The sequence below is a fragment of the Mesoplodon densirostris genome, chromosome 15 (assembly GCF_025265405.1).
Source record: "Mesoplodon densirostris isolate mMesDen1 chromosome 15, mMesDen1 primary haplotype, whole genome shotgun sequence".
NCBI classification, from domain to species: Eukaryota; Metazoa; Chordata; class Mammalia; order Artiodactyla; family Ziphiidae; genus Mesoplodon; species Mesoplodon densirostris.
Window position 1 is genome coordinate 10,716,276 of NC_082675.1, and position 16,761 is coordinate 10,733,036.

The window sequence follows — 16,761 nt, forward strand, 5'->3', positions numbered from 1 at the left end:
CCCTGGTGTTCTTAGAGGGACATCTGGGGACCCAGGCAGTCGTGCTACAAGGCTAATATTCCTCAACATGTAGAGTCTACACATATAAGATTTGTTCCCTCGGGGCCCAGTTTGGAGCACAAACACTGTATTCCCAGGAACTAAAATCGGAGCCGTGGGCATTAAGCATACAATGAAATGGTGCACATCACCCAGGCAACCTGACTGTCCAGCAATGTTTCCAAGAATTCTACAAAACAAATGTCCTTGGTCACTCCTGGTACAGAGTAAAAGCTGGCGGTGCCTGGAACCTGCTCATGAGGAGGCAGGAGAGAAAGGCCAAAGTCAGCTTGGATGTCCCACTACCTTCCGATTAGAGACCCAGGCCACGTACAAGAAAGCACAAGAGGAAATTAGCGAAGTCTGGGCATGGTTTTTAGTTCAGGAGCTATGCAGGGAAATGCAAAAGAAGCTTCATCTCTTTAACAAGCATTATCTAGCATCTACTATGTGTCAGACACTTTTCTAAGCACTATGTCAATATTGTTACTGAATGCTGGCAGAAATTCTCTGAGATATGAACTCATATTATCCCTATTTTCCAGACGAAGAAACTGAGGCACAGAGAGAATAAGTATCTTTTCCAAGGTCTAAGAGCTAGAAATGGAGAAGGCAGGATTGGGACCCCAGTAGTCTGCCTCCGGAGTCTGTGTTCTTTACCTCTATGCAGTGATGCTTCTAAGGTGTCACGGAAGAATCAGACCTCGGCAAAAACTGAAACTGACTGAATGTGTCCAGCAATGGCATGGTTTCTCTTTCACTCTGACTCCACTCAGAATGAGAGGGCTAAGACCCCACCTCCCGAGGTGGAGGTTGAACACAAGACACTTTTCCCATATTTCATGTCCCTGGAAACCTCTAGACTATGAACTCACAACAGGTAGGGAGAGAGCCACTCTTTGTATCACTGTCTCCATAGCACCTAATGCAGTGCCTGAATCAGAGAAAGCCCAGTAAGTATTTGTTAGAGGGAATGGAGGGAGGGGGGAGGGAGGGACGAAGAGAGCTAAGGAAAAAGGAGGGAGGGAGTAAGGAAGAGAGGAAGAATGGGGGGGTTATCCAGCTGTCAGCTGCCCACCATCGCACCCCCAGCTAGGGGTTAGCTGATGAGAGCTTAATGTGTGGCTCCTCCTAAGAATGGTTAGAGATCCTCTCAAAAGAAAACTTCAGAAGCCGCTGTGGCTTTGTCCCTTCTCACTCACTCTTGTGCAGTATTTCCCCCCTAGTCTTCCAGGTCCCTTCTGTACTGCTGAACATCAACACACATGCACACACACACACGCACACACACACGCGCACGCACACGCACACACACCCCTACAGAACACCGTTTGCCCAACAGTTAAGACACGAGACCTCGTGCTCTGCTGTTCTTTTTTTCTTTGCACAGAACCAGAGAAAGGACCCAAGCGCGGACATCACTCCAGCGGACTTCTCTTTGTTTTGGGCAGCAGGGATGCCTTACAGCTCCAACCTCTTCTCTGCCCATGAGAACCTCAGCTACTAATAGCACTTAGCTGCAGGTGAAATGTCACAGAATCTGAGGATGCAACAGCCTAGAGGGACCTGTTCGATTGCCTTGCTTAGGAATTCTTCATCTTAATTTTGGGGGAATCCATTACTGTTCCTCCAAGGCCTGACTCTTCTCATTATACTACACTGTCTTCCCACTCTCATGTCTTTTCTCATTATTTCCTCAGACCAATATCTTCCAACAAGGCAGTGTAGCGTTTTAGTTCAGAGCACTCAAACTGGAGGTAGGGAGACCGGTCCGATTCCTGGCAGGAACAAGCTGTAAGCCTTAAGCTCATGTCCTGCCCTCTCTGAGCCCCAGCTTTCCCATATATAAAACAGTGATAAGAACAGATGCTACATCACAGCATTTCTGTAAGGAATCAACGAGATAATGCATCTAAAACACTTAGCACAGAGACCAGCACATAGTGAGTACTCAATAAATACTTATGATTATCCTCACTCTTCATGCTTTGTCCACACCCCAAACGGCAGCAGCATGTTTGTGATTCCACATGATTTCCCTTGTTTGCAGAGTCAGGAACAGCCCTTCCTTGTTAACCTTCATTTGGAAAGCGATTTAACTCTCTGACATTAAAATTAAAATATAAACAGCCCAGCGCCTGATTTAATGGAAAATTAAAAATTAAATTAACAGTAAGTGATGAACTAATTTTGTTATTATAACCATATTAGCCTCATACTCGGAGAAATATAAAAGGGAAAATAGACCCCTTAAGATATACACACACACACACACACACACACACACACGCACACATATACATAGACGCAGGCAAGAAAAGATTTAAGTTCATATATTATAGCCTTGGCAGATTCACTATTTGAAACTATTCCCCCCAAAACTCAGCTGTCTGATATTTATGCAAAGATGTTTAGACGCCAAAGTAATGAGAATTAATGATCTGGTAGAAAGAAAAAGAATCCTAAAGGAACGTTTTATTGCAAGCTGTAGAGCAAACAGCTTGGTAAAGCAGCCTGGGTTATCTCACCCCATGCTCGTTCGCGGCCTCTGGAAAGACCAAGGGTTTTCTTGCTTGTCTTCAAATACACGGATCTGTCAGATGTGCTAATTGCAACTCTCAGGTATGATGCTCTCGGCTGGGATCCTTACTCTCAGCTCTGATAGGAGGGGAAGATGAAAAACAGCGCAGGCGACCTGGAGAGGGCTCAGCAGAAGACGGGGAGTGGAAGAACGGCACCACCGTCTAAAGAAGTCCCAGAGCTCACCTTTTCTTCCCTTATCCCCTTTGCGCTATGCCTATTCCCCCTTCTTCCTCCAGGGGTACACTGCTCTCAAACCTCTCATCATGGGCTTCCCTGGTGGCACAGTGGTTGAGAGTCCACCTGCCGATGCAGGGGACACGGGTTCGTGCCCCGGTCCGGGAAGATCCCACATGCTGCGGAGCGGCTGGGCCCGTGAGCCATGGCCGCTGAGCCTGCGTGTCCAGAGCCTGTGCTCCGCAACGGGAGAGGCCACGGCAGTGAGAGGCCCGCGTACCGCAAAAAGAGAAAAAAAGCTCTCATCATTTTAGTGTCATTGCATATTAATGTATCTGTCCTTCCTGCTGATCCGTCTGGTCCACGTTAAGCACTGCTTCTATCTTGTTTACATCTACACGCCAGCATACGGCAGAGTGTCTGGCTCAGTGTTTGTCGTCTTGAATTGATTTAATGTAAACAAGTGAAAAATTTGTTCGATCTCAGGTATTAAGACCCAAGATGCCGCCCTTTCTAGGGGCATTTGCCATTTCAGTAGGGGGATTGGAGGAGCGATGCTGAATCCAAAGAGATGGCTTATGCATGGGGTGACTCCAGGCGTCGAGAAGTGGCCAGAGGCTCAGCGGACAGTGTTGGGAGGGGAGGCTTCCAAGAACTCATCCAATCACAGCTCGTAGATGCCTGTCTGCTCTGATTACATGCTGGTCTGGCTTCAGTGAAGAGAAACTGTCTTAGGAGCAAAGAACACCGCTCAGTTCTCACGATATGTGACGTGTCTGACAAAATGCGACCTGATTCTGACGAGAAGCGGTCTGGCTGGGGCGGCCCTCACCCCGCAGAGTCCTCCTCGCCTCCGTGTTTTGAGCTCCCTTCTGTCGTAGTCTCTGCTTTGGAGTGAAGAACATTCGTCGGCTTTGGGGACAAATGTTCTTTGCTCCAGGATCCATTCCCTCATAGCTTAATTTCCTTTGGGAGATTTCCTCTCACCCAGTGTGTGCAGTCTTAATGATACCAACAGTCAAGGCACTTCATCTCCCACCCAGAGATGTATGATTCAAGTGTGGCAGATCAGTCCTTCCCTGCTGGGACTCTGAATCGCGAGTGGAAGCCCGTAAGGAGGAACAGTGTCTGCCATCGCTTCTTCCAGCATTTTCAAGCATGTTGTCCACTTCACACCACCCAGATACCAGAGTACCACTTTCCTTTTCTGAGCTGGGTTCTCCAGCCTTCTCATTGATTCTATGATCCAGTACCTTCTAATAAATTCATTTTCTGCTTAAATTAGCCTGAGTCTGTTTAAACATCTTTTGACCCGGGATCTCCAACTGATACTTGGGCTTGGAAAGCAAGAGGCGAGGGCAGGAGGAAGCCATCATCCGGGCTCCCAAACTCTCTCCCAATAACACAGTAATTCATCACATTTATTAGTTAGCCTTGTCCAAGGAAAATACCCAAGTGAACTCAATATTTAGGGAACAAAAGGAGGGGGAGAAAAAATAAGGTAAAATCATGAGGAGGACAAGTCCTAGGAGTGGTAAGAAGCCAACAGGAGAGGTCTGCCAAAGGAAACCAATTTTTGCCTATTTTGCTCCACTTCAACCTCAAGTAAACTTAAAGATCCTCATCAGTCTAGCCTCAGGTAGGGAGGTGGGGATTCTGTGTGATTAGTAGGACTTGAAAGGCCTTCCTGATATACATCCCCCTTGAGCCTAGTTTCTCTGTCTCATTTCCCAGATGATCCGAGCGCCAGCCATGGGGTCCCCACCTTATCTCTACGTAATGGTCCAACCTCACAGGCTGCATGGAGGGAAAACCTCCAGGACATTGTGGGGACAGCACATCAGAAAATACCATGGCTTTCTAATGGTCCCTATGTCTGGAAGCAAACTGGAGGTTTGTGAAGTTAGTCTTCCACCTTCAATTGCCACCAGCCACTTGTCACAAAGGTAATATTAAATAAGTTTACTGCATCCAATATTAGGCAGAGCCTATAAAAGGACAGACGAGTGGGATTTCCCTGGCGGCCCACTGGTTAGGACTCCATGCCTCAACTGCAGAGGGTACAGGTTCCATCTCTGGTTGGGGAACTAAGATCCCGCATGCCCCGTGGCACGGTTAAAAAAATAAAATAAAAGCTTAAATAAAAAGAAAAAAAGGATGGAGGCACAAAGACACAGTCCTATTAGGGATGTCATTCGGTGCTTGCCGCCACACACTCATTTCAGGAAAACCATCTACCCTATGTTCCCCCATTTCTTCAACAACCTCCTCCTCCTGCTAGCTAACTGGGCCACATGTGGACTACATGACCCAAGAATGATGGGTCCAAAACATGGCAGTGACTTATGACCTGTGTGACCCAGGATGCAAAGATATATTTGGCCAATCAGATGGCTCTGAGGTACTGAAAACTGTAAAGCTGAGAAGTGAGATGGCACCGGGGCTGAGTATGAAAAGACACCTTCAAACCAGGAATAAACCAAAAGTCTATGTGAGCAGAAAAGATAAAGAGTGAGAGGAAATCAGCCCACAGAGAGAAAGTAGAACTGAACAAATAATTGGAGAGAACAAGAGAGAGGATGAGAGAGAGAGAGAATAAGAGAGACTAGTTCCTAAAGCAGCCACAGGTCTTGACAGCTTTCCAGATCTAATTACAGCTCACAGTTGTCCTAACAATACACCGCTGTTTTGGAGGCAACTTGAAGGAGTCTGTTTCTTGCAACTGAAAGAACCCGAATGAAACAAAGGGAAGCCAGGACACAAAGATCAAGGTGAAGACCACGTGAACCAATGCTAATTTTCTCTGGCCCTAGCTTCCAGACCAGAGTCAGATCCATCTAAAACAGCCTCTGGTGCCTGGAGCACATTCTATTGTTCACTGTGTGCATTATCCCATTTGAGCCTTATGACAACTCTGCAAGATACTAATGTTCGACACACATTCATTCAACAAATATTTGTTCAACTCCTGCAACATGTATCACCAGCACTCTCCCAGAAAGGCCAGAGAATCATGGCTCTTGCCCTAGAGGATGCCAGCTTGTGGACAGAGGTATCTGTATTTTACAAATGAGGAGAAAGACCAAGATAGGGGCATGGGTGTATTCAAGCTCACCCAGCTAGTCAGTCAAGGGGATAAGATTTAGTTCGGGTCTCTGAACTCATCGTCTTTCTAGACTGCTATTAGAAAAGGACCCTGCTTCTCCCATAGCCATGACCCCGCCAGGGGTTGGCAAACTTTTACTTAAAGAGCCAGACAATAAATATTTTAGGTTGTGCAGATCATTTTTGGTCTCTTGTCATGACTACTCAATTCTGCTGTTTAGCACAAAAGCAACTTTAGACACTATGGAAACAAAGGGGCATGGCTGCGTGCCAATAAAGCTTTATTTACAACAAAGTGGCTGGCTGGGTTTGGCCTGTGGACCATAGTTTGCCAACCCCTACTAAACACCTGTGTGCTTGAAGGAGGCTCCTCCTCCCATGACCCATGAGAGTCCCAAGAGCTTTAATGATGGCAAAGCTGTGGGAGTCAAATAACGTTTAGACACTTTCTCAGCCTTATGGTGGCTGATTGATTGGGCCATAGGAGGAGATTATACACCATCTGCAACCTGACTTAGAAATGGATCATTTCACACAGATAATATATTTTCTCCAAGAGCCTCTCAATATCCCAGCTGCCCATCACCATAACAACCCACACTCTATAATGAAAAAGTAGAAGCAGTAACAAATAAGGGAAGAACTCAGGCATTGACTTTTTTTGGATATAAGTTTTGACATTTCAAGGTATGCTACTAACAGGCCAGCCATCGGTGTCTTCAAACATTCTGATTTCTTGGATCCTCATACGATGGTAGTGTGTTCGTGTTTTCCTGGAGGACAGTGGTCATATATCAAGAATCTTAAATTATTTAGAGCATATATACATGCCAAGAAGAAAACGCAGCCTCTATCAGGAGAGGCAAAGATGTAAGAGTCAGAGATGATAGATATACTAAAAAATTAACTGAGAAATGCTAAGAAGGACCATTGTGTAAACACAGACAAATCAGCTTTATGCAGATTCCTGGTGGGGCAGATAGAGAAGGAGCCAGAATATATCCCATATTTTTCTGCCATTGGAAAGGATGCATTCTAATTCTGTTTGAATGTTAGGCTTTGTTGTGAATAGTGTTATAACTTTTCTATCATCAGAGTCCACTATGATTAGAGGCATGAAAGGCAGACCTCTGAGTCAGGCCCATGTCCTCCCCATTCCTCTGGGTCCATGTGAGATAACAGAAAATATATGTATTGGTCTCTGCCCCCAGTTCCTGGCACAGAGCTCCTGAAATCCTTGGAAATTCCTAAGTGATAAGAGCACTAGGAACATCTCTTGTTCTAACATTTGGTCTCTGCCCCCAGTTCCTGGCACAGAGCTCCTGAAATCCTTGTAATTTCCTGGGCGATAGGAGTGTCTTTTCCTCCAATGAGGCAATTCTGGGTGGTTCCTGGATGAGGGCTGCTCACTAGAAAGACCAAACCATGATTAGAAGCTTGGAATTTTCAGCCCCCAGCCCCATTACTCTTGAGAAGGGAGAAGGGCTGAAAATGGGGTCAATGATTGGTCATGCCTAACTGATAAAGCCTCCAGAAAAATCCCAAAATTACAGGGTTCAGGGAGCTTCCAGGTTGGTGAACACATCCACATACCAGGAGGGTGATGCACCCCAGCTCCATGGGGACAGAAGCTGCTGTGCTTGGGATGCTCCCAGACCTCACCCTATGTATCTCTTCATCTGTCTCTGTTCATCTGTGTCCTTTATCATATCCCTTAATAAACTGGTAAATGTAAGCGTTTCCCTGAGTTCTGTGAGCTGCTCTAGCAAATTAACTGAACCTCTGATTTACAGCCAAGTTTGACAGAAGTTTTGAGTAACCTGGGGACCTACTACTTCCGACTGACACCTAAAGTGGGGTGGGAACAGTCTTGTGGAACTGAGCCCTTACCCTGTGGGATCTCACACTATCTCTAGGCTGACAGTGTCAAAATTAAGTTAAATTGTAAAACACTCAGCTGGTGCCATGGAGAATGGCTTGCTGTGGGGGAAAACCTCCACACACGTGCTGACTGGAGGGGTCAGAAATGAAGTGTCTTGGATGAGGAGTAAAGGATACACACAGGAGAGAAAGAGCTTTCCCAACACGGGGCCTAAGTCCTGGGTATCAATACACAGTATCCTCATCCTCTACATGAGCCCATGCAAATTCCCTGATCCTGCCCTCTGGGAAAGGTTGAAGGGCACAGAATGATGGTGGCTGTTTGCCCAGGATACAGCCTCCAGAAACATCCTCTGCCCTGTGGCTCCCTAAAAAAAATGGGGAGGGAAGCAGCCTAAAGAAGCCCAGATCGGTTCTATTCATGATGCCCTGACTTGAAGAAAACTGTATCCTGGGAGTGTTGTTCAGAATTCTCAAACACATTCCTGCCCAGCTACGATGTCTCCTTAGTTTCAGACAAACCCTTCCCTCCTTGCTCTCCGGGGTTTCCGTGGAGACACTGCAGAGGAAGAGGGGAGACTAGACAAGAGCATCTGCCTGTGGTTGGGGGTCACCTGGGGGCTGCCATTTCAGCCTCCCCAGTAGTGGTGGCTCGTGAATGTTTTATAAAATACCTTCCTTGGGATGGTTCTTGATGAAGGCAAAGAGCTACTCTCCTGAAGGCAACTATGAGCATCTTTTCAGCCTTCTTCTGTTTGTGGGACTGACCCTTTTCGTTGCTCGTGTCTTGAAGGTACCAAACAACAAGAAAGGTAATAATCACTATAGCTGAATGTATTAAGCACTTACTAGGTGCCATGTGCTCAGCTAAGCATTCTACATTCATGGTATCATTTAATCTGTAGGAAATTTTTTGAAGTAGGTACAAGAAGTATCCCTGCATTCCAGTAAGGCAGTAGAGTGTGGTGCTTAAGAGCATGAATTCCAGAGCCTGATTCCCTGAGTTTAAATCCAGATTCTCTACATACTAGGTGTGTGAACTTGGGCAAGTGACTTAAGCTTCCTGGCTGTTATTAGTCATCAATTGCTGTGTAACAACCCTGCAATTTAGTGGCTTAAAACACCACTCATTTGTGATCTCACAGTTTGGGGCATGGCCTATCTGGGTCCTCTTATTCAGGGTATCCCACAAGACGATAATCAAGGTGTCAGCCAGGGCTTCAGACATCTCCATGCTTGACAGGGGGAGTATCTGCTTCCAAGTTCATTCAAGCCTATCAGGATTCAATTCCTTGAGTGTTGTTGGACAGCTGGCCATTTGTGAAAATACTGATACCCACATTTTTAGCAACAGGTGTTATTACCAAAATACTAAATACGTTTGCAAAAATTCCTTCTGTTCTAATGTGAGATAAACACCAATTGTCATCCCTTTCAGCAGTGTCTGCTATCTTCAGGGATTCCCAAGTTAAAACACTCACATGCAAAAGCCATATTCTTCTTTAGGAGGAACTTTTGCCATCATAGCTGTTTTTCAAAGCATGGTTTAAAAGCATTTCCCTTTGTTTATAAAAATGCCTGCTGCTGGCACATGCCCAGCAGGGAGCTGGAGGCAGAAGCCCCTCTCTCCACTTTGGAGCCCCTTACATCACTCCCATCCTGCCCCGATGATGAGCCCACACTCACTAAATTGCTCCTAACCCTTCTTATCTCGTATTGTGCATTACCACCTCCACTACATTGCAGTATTAATTTGATTTATGGCCCAGCCGCCCCACCTGAGGCCTGAGAAGATGGCTCCCCTCCGATCGCTTCCATGAGCAGCGTAAGTGGAAGGTAATAAAAACCCATACGTGGCTCAGACTTTCAATTTCAATTGGAAATTGAAACCGTGCAATCTGATTAAAGTTTAATCTGCATCATCAATAAACATGTGTGCTAAAGCAATGAGGGCTGCTTCACCTCGTGGTCGCAGGCATGGATTTGATGAGAGCGTGTCTGCCGTCTCTTGTCTAAACGATGCGTTTACTGGGGTGGGGGGGTTGCATACACTAGCACACGCGCATGCGCTGTGGGGAGGTGGCATATTGGCACAAAGAGATGCAATCACCATATGGACGTGTTTGGGAGGAAAAGGTTGCTCATGCTCAGAGGAAACTGTACTGAATCAACAACTCTACAAGGATCTGCAAAGGGTGCGATGGTTTTTCAAGGAGTGCTAATTAATATTCATGTCTTCATGTCTTCATTCATAAAGTATTCATTGAGTGCCTACTGTGTGTCAGCCCCTGTGCTGGGTCCCGGGGTCATAATTGTGAAGGGGAAGAACAGACACCGTTTCTGCTCTCGGGAAGCTTACAGTAATGGTTGAGAGGGATGTCAGTCAAATAACTAGGCAATTAAATGTAAAATTGCTCCCCTATGAAGTGCCCACAGTGAAGAGGTTTATAAGGCTCTGAGCGCTGTCAAGAAGGCGATGTGCCCTATCCTGTAAGGTCAGGGAAAGCTTCCTGGAGGTGATGAGGATTGAGCTAAGGTCTACGGCGTAAGTCGTGTGGGGTCAACTAGGCTGGGGGTGGGGACAGGCCTTGGGAGATGGTACAGACACAGGAGTGATCCAGCCACAGGAGGCTCTATATGCAAAGGCTAGGGGGCAAGAGGAAGCATGGCAGATCTGAGGAAGGGTTGAAAGAAGGCAGAGTGGCTGGAGCAGAGAGGAGGAGGCTCAAGAAGAGCCCAGAGACTGTACAGGGACATTACACAAGACTTTGTAGGATGTGGCAAAGGGTCTAGATCTCTTTTTCCCCTAAGTGCAAGGGGAAGCTATCAGAGGGTTTTAAGCAGGGCAGCTTTGTGGTCTGTTTAACAGATGCTGCATAAAGAAGGAAATGGAGGAAGCAGGAATGGATGGGCAGGGGCTGATGTGGAGGCTATTTCTGTGGTCCAGGGGGAAGGTGAGGATAATTTGCACTCATTGATGACAATGAAAGTGAGAAGTAGACACATTTTCTACAGGGTGGAAGTTAATGCCTGCCCTTCAAACACATGATAAATGGACTCATCTCATCTCCATTCTCACAGCCCTTACTCAAAATATATCACCTCCATGAGCTCCCCCCAGCCTCCTACTCTCCAAGAAAACAGGCCACTCAACCTGTACTTCAGCAACTTTGACTTCCATCCCAAACTTACCTGCATCTTTACCCATCTTTACCTGTGTCTGTTCCTCCTGAAGGTAAAAGGTAGACCACCTTTGCTTTGGCCTCCAGACCTTTACACACATTGTTCCTTCTGCAAGAACACTCCTTCTGCATCCCCCTCAAGTCTCAGCTCAGAGGCTTTCTTTCAGAAGGTCTTCTCTGACCCTCTCTAAATACCTGGGTTAGAGACCATGTATCACAGTGCCCATAATTGCCTGCTTAGTTGGCTCCAGGCAACTACTAGACTGTGAAAACCTTGAAGAGATGGCCAGGACTTGTTTCCCATTATATCCTCCAGGACCCTGGACAGTGGCACACGAACCGGGCTCAGTAAATGTGTCTGAGGTCTGAAGAGCTCTAACGTCTTTCTAAAGCCAACTACTACCTTTGCGCTATTGACAGCAGCTCTTCCTGCTTCACCGAGACCTTGTTGCATCAATTGTCCCTTCTCTCTTATATATTCAAGCTCACTCTCTCACCTAGATCCTCCCTCACAACAAGAAAGGCATACTTCCCCATCCTAAAGAGCACTTTCATTCAATCCTGGCTTTCCCCCAAGAGTAGAAGCATCCCCCAAGCCTCTGTTTAGTCAAACTTCTAGAAAACACAGTCCATACACTCTTCTACTTCCTCTTGCCTTGCTTCCTTTACCATCTGGTTTCCATTCACACAGTTCCACCGAAATTGCCCTCGAGAGCGCTGGGGACTTCTCAATTGCTAAATTCAATGGTCACTTTCCAGCCTTCATTCTACTTGACGTTTCAGTAACATTTGCTGCTGTTGACCACCTGCCTTCTGCTTGAAACTCTCCTACCCTCTGATTTTCACAGTACTATCTCCTGGCTCTTCACTTACATCTTTGACTGTGGTTTCTCATTTCTTACCCTTTAATGAACTTTCTGGGGTTTTTCATGCCATTTCACAGGTGAATAAACTAAGGATACAATAGCCATATGATTGTGAATATGTTCTTTCAAACGTCCTCATCTGTTAGAGATATTCACTAAAGTACTTTTGAGTAAATTGGTGTATCTTGGAATTGCTTGAAATACTCCAGATGTGGCCACGTATTATCTGTGTAATTAAAAAGGTAAGCATAATTTTAAAATAAATTAAAGTAAAAGGTTATATGATCTATCACCACAATTCCATCTTCTAAAACTAGGTCCCCTTTGGAGTCCTAAAACCAATGGTGTTTCTACCACAAAGATCAACGTACTTCAGGTGATCCAAGAGAGGTCTTAGAGCAAGGGTTCATAGTGCTCTGCCTGACAAACGGAAGGTCAAGGACCATGCGTTTATGTTACGACAGAGGAAACTTGGAAATGTTGTCAGGCTTGGCCCTGCCGGGATCCACACATGGAACCCTGAATGGCATATTTATCCCTGCTGAGGTGAGTCTCTCTGTATATGAAAGCATACTTTAGAAAAACAGACTTCTGTAAGGGAAATCCATTTTGGATCTCTCAAATCTTAGAAATTATAACTATCAAGAAATGTGAAAAGTTCTGTGGTTTGTAAGGAAGGGCGGCATGGTGCCATGGTGAAGAACACAGGCTCTTGAGTAAGACAGACCTGGATTTAACCCCCTGCTCCATGCTCAGTAGCTAGGTGAACTCTGACAAGTCACCAGGGGCTTCGAGTGTCAGTTTCCATACATGCCAAAAGGGGAGAGCAATTCCCTACCCTGAGGGGTTATGGAGAGGATTAAAACGTGAAAACACCTGGAATACAGCAGATGTCTACAAACTCTTCTTGGGGATGGTGGACAAACTGGAGGCAGGGAGCAGCCCTGGCCCTCCAGGAGAACCTGACATTGGTCCCTCTTCCCATTTCCTGTGCGTCTCACTCATTCAGGATGATTTGCAGTTGGTGGCGAATTCAGCCCTGGGACCAGAGATCTGAGCCTGGTGATAAAACCGTCAGCCAAGATTTGCTACATCTTTTTTTTCCACCCCCTAGCCTCCCATTAAAAATGATCTGTCGTTAGGACGAAACATGGGGAAACAAACGTGATTAAAATTTTCCCATAGTAAACGCCTGTGTAGCGATGGCAGGCCTGAGCCGAGCTCTCTGGAAAGGCTCTGATTCATCCATCTGGAGGGGGATGAGCAGCCGGCAGAGCCAAGGAGCTGAGCACGAGTCTGGGTTTGTTCCTCTGCTGCCTCATACACAACCCGGCATCTTCCTTCCAGCTGGTTGACTTCATCCCACTGACTCCGTCAAACACAGGTATAGCTGATCAAGGATTAAAGGTGTCTGGGGCATGGGGCGGGCATCATCACAGAAGTAGGGAGGTAGGAGAGGACGTGGAGGGAAGATGTGCCTATCTCTCATACTCTGCATTCCCAGAGGTGAAAAACAAATCTCTTGTGACCTTTGGAAATGTGATAGATCTGACAAAAATCCATGAGGTCAGTTACATAGGTTATAAAACTCACTTCACAGTTTTTCCATCATTCAAAAACCTTTGGCTTCCTTAAGTTCTGTGGTAGATCAATTGCAAAAGCATCCAAATTCTTCGTCCCTCCCTGTATCCATGCCCCGTGCAATGTGACTCTGCAGCTCCTCTCATCAAGAGGAAGACTCTCCCCAGTCCTCGATGTGGGCTGGTCTTGTGAGTTGCTTTGGTTAACTGAATGCAGCAGAAGTGAGTGTGTGCTGATTCCAAGCTTAGGGTTCAAGAGATCATAAACACTTCCACTCTCTCTTAGAACAAGCTTGAGTTACTCTACAGGATGATGAAAGATACAAGGCTCAGTCATCACCCATCACCGCATCCAACAACCAGCTAACTTCTACATATGTGAGTGTGGCCATCCTAGACCAGCATGCCTCCCACCAACCACCATCTGACCACAGATTCATGAGCAAACCCAGCTGAGATCAGCCCATCTCGTCCTAGATCAGTAGAACTGCCCAGCTGACCTGTAGACCAGTAAACAGTAATAAATGTTTATTGTTTGAAGTCACTGATATTTGAGGTGGTTTGTTATGCAGTGAAATTAACTGATTCACAGTCCATATGTGTGTGACTTTCCATGATCACCTCCTAATAACATGTAACTCCTGCCTAACCCCTTCTGGAAATAACTTTAATGCATTATGCCCTGAAATTGAAATGGGTGTTGTTGTTGGTTTTCGTCAGCTCTGTAGAATCTGGTAAAAATCCTTGATTAACATGAAAATCCCTCCCCTGGGGCTCAGGCCACAGGAATTTCCTCTGGAAGAGGCCTAAGTGTTAGTCACTCAAGGACCATTGGAGAGATAAGCCCTTGCTCTACCAAACCCACCCGAGCATGATGACCAGGGCTTCTATCATCCCACCCCAGATACAACTTACTGTATTGTTTTTTTCTCCTCAGAAAGAATATGATGACTGTAATATGCTTGACTGCTAAGGAATTTTAGTTAATAGGAGAAAGAATCAAAAGTAGAGTAGATATTTGTTTAGTAGAGTAGATATTGTGAGTAGTCATACTCACCATACTCATAGAGATTTCCCTTCCCTCATTTGATCACCAAAGATGGTGAAGGTTCATCTGGATTGGCCAAGCCAAGGATGTGTGATTGGGGCAAAGGTTTCACTGGACCAAACCTGCCAAGGTGACTCAAAATCTCTCTCTCTTTTTCTCTCTCTCTCCTAATTATGAGATTGGAGAACATAAACTATCTCCTCCCTCTTGGGGAGGGTCATTTCCCCTACCCCTTTGGAATCTAAGGGGGAACTAGGGTGAGGCCCAGAGGAAAGGCTATCTCTGCTTGTCTAAACTCAGTGAAGGAAGTTACCCACATGCTCCAGCATCTGAGTGTATAAATGGTGGTTTGAGAGCAGGATTCATTTGTTCTCTTAATAGCATATATGCTCTTAATGGTACCCTTTACACACCCACTGCAACTCAAAGACTTTTTTCAGGAAATGTCTCTCCCAGAGGACAAACATGAAGGAGGGAGCGCCTAGAAAGTTACTGGACCCAAAAGAAACACACAGATGGGCTACTTTAAATGCTGATGAGGAGGAAAATAGAAACGGCATCAGCAAGGTAGAAGACTTGGTGCTGTAGGTAACATTGCATCCTGTGAAAATATTAGGATGTAACTAGAGTGTCTGAGATGGAACTCTCTTTGACATGAAGGTATCAAACATCAACTGCACGAAATGGGAATCTGAACACATAAGAGGAAATTCTCCAAGTGTTTCCCTAAACAGAAAGCTTTCCCTAAAGCAGAAATCTTTCCTCCTCAAACCCGTCTCCATTCTGCAACTCATAACATTATCAGAATTTTCATTACAAGGCCATTTCTCCATCTTCTGGGCCTTGCCTACCCACGCCAACCCCGTTTCCTTACACTCCCTATCTTGGATGTTACCTTCTAGTCATTGTTACACCTTAGGAAACACTGGGTTAACTCCTCTCTGTTTTTGCAGGTACATCGTCTCTATATGGGACACTCATATCCCTCTCTCTTCCTAGATAAATCCTACTCATCTTCCAGGTCTCTGCTTAGATGTCCCCTCCTCCTACAATCTGTGTCAGTGGACCTCTGGGCAGTCCTGTTTCAGCTGGTGGAGAACCCCAGGGCATTTTCCATGTGTCATTGCTTCCTTCCCTTGAAGATAACAGAACTGGATAAGTTGTCACTTGGGGCTCACAGCACCATAAGGCTCGGGCCATTTCATGCCCACGAGATAATTTCTATGAGTTACAACAAGGGAAGAAACACAATCATGAGCCTTTAAATCATGATCAGGGGGTTAAGAAACCAAGGAGGTAATATCTTATTATTTCTTAATGGTACCTTGAGTAGAAAATAAAGGAGTTTGTTGGGAGAAAAAAAAAAAAGCTGTACTGATGGATTTCTGTTCCTTGGAGTTCTAAACCTTTTCCCTACTGCTTTATAAAAAGCAGCAATTAATGAATGCTCTACTGCCAGGAAGACAGGTGTCCCATGTGTTCTTTGAGTAAGATTACCCCTAAAGTCCAATTTTTGCTAATCCTGCCAAGAATAGGTTTGGGGCTCCTCCTCTAGCTCCCACAGATCTTGTGGAGGATACAAACAGAACCCCTCCCAGAGTCTGTTTCCATCCCCTCTCCCCACTGCCAGATTATTAGCTTCTTGAGGACACAGGCTATGTCTTGTTCACGTAAGTGTTGACTGGTTCTCAGAACTTACGGGAACACTAACCTGTGAGTCAGTTCAGGATTCCTTCAGCAGCCACAGAGCTAAGCATCAAGAGAGGATCTGACCACGAGTTTGGTTCAAATCCAGGTCCCTAGATCAACCAGTCACCAGCTTTGGTCTCACCAACTCAACTGACTTAAAGCAAATGACCCTTGAATCTATCAGCTTGTGATTTTTCTGGTGAGTAAATGATCCAAGTAGGCAGTTCACCTACCCTAGGTATCTGAGAACAGAACTGGGCTCCAATCCCAGCCCTGTCACTTACTTGGGAAAATTACTTATCCTCTTTGTGTCTCAGTTTCTTTATCTACAACATGGGGACAATAATAGTACCTCCTCTATAAAGCGGTTGTAAGGAATCAGACAGAATATATACACATAGTCTTTGGGGCACACGGTAGAGCCCCATGAGTGTTTGCCATGATGACAATGATAATGATCACATTGTTGATGACATCATCAATGATACAATGATACGATGCCTGTTTCATCCTTGCATAGTGTTAATTAGTTGGGAAATATTCCAAACAGAATGAAGAATGAATATGGGCCCAATATATACCTGGTACCTGAGACAGCCTTCAATGTAATTAGC